This window comes from Chinchilla lanigera, unplaced genomic scaffold (assembly GCF_000276665.1).
Source record: "Chinchilla lanigera isolate Chin_1 unplaced genomic scaffold, ChiLan1.0 scaffold00112, whole genome shotgun sequence".
Lineage (NCBI taxonomy): Eukaryota > Metazoa > Chordata > Mammalia > Rodentia > Chinchillidae > Chinchilla > Chinchilla lanigera.
In genome coordinates, this window is record NW_004955513.1 from 4,104,026 (window position 1) to 4,104,987 (window position 962).

At 43.5% G+C, this 962-nt stretch overlaps 1 pseudogene; it reads left to right on the plus strand.

Annotated features, from left to right (window-relative positions):
- Positions 1–152: 152 nt before the first annotated feature.
- LOC102003366 lies at positions 153–669 on the plus strand (annotated as a pseudogene).
- The last annotated feature ends 293 nt before the right edge of the window (positions 670–962 follow it).

Sequence of the window (962 nt, forward strand, 5' to 3'; positions counted from 1 at the left end):
CAGATCCTGTGCTCAGGAGCCTCCTGTGCTCAGTTTGTATGAACTCACGCAATGGGATAGGTTTGGTTTGGATGCTGTGAGTACTTTAAATATCCACTAAGGTGAAACCCTCCTCCCACCCTTGGTTTAAAATATGATCAGTGGTAACAATCATGGCGCAGGAAGAAGATGTTAGAGATTACAATTTAACTGAGGAATAAAAAGCAATCAAGGCCAAGTATCCGCCAGTCATTCGGAAGTACAAACGTGAATAGGGAACGCACTTCTTTCTTCAGGTTACACACACGGGGGGAGACTCTGGAGGAAGTGTTCTAGCAGTGTGCCATAGCCGTGTTCGCTTACATGACAGACACTGGGACTGTGGAGCCCCCCTAGACAGTAGAAGTCAAAGCCCCAGGAGATGACTTGCAGTGTCTTCTGTTCCACTTTTTGGGTGAACAGCTTCATAAGCTCAGTGCTGACGAATTCTTCATACCCCAGGAAGTGAAAGTACTTAGTATTGATCAAAGAAATTTCAAATTACGTTCAATTGGGTGGGGAGAAGAACTTTCACTTTCTGAGCATGCTCAGGGAACAGAAGTCAAAGCGATAACACACTCAGCAATGCAAGTCTATAGTGAAGAGAAACCAGAAGTTTTTGTGATCATTGACAACTAAGACACGAGAAAAGACTTCCATGAAGAGCTGTTTTTTTCTCTAGAGAAGATGTAATAATTTAATTTCTCTAATATCTTTTGACAAATGGAAATTTACAGAACAGAAATTTTTAACTTAAAGCGTGACTTTCAGAAGTAGAAAATCAGCTGGGCGTGGTGGTGCACACCTGTAATCCCAGCACTCAGGAGGCTGAGGCAGGAGGATTATTGGGGGTTCGAGACCAACCTGGGCTACAAAGTGAGCTCAAGGCCAGGCTGAGCTGCATAGTGAGACCCTGTCTCAAAAAAGACAAACAAACAAACAAA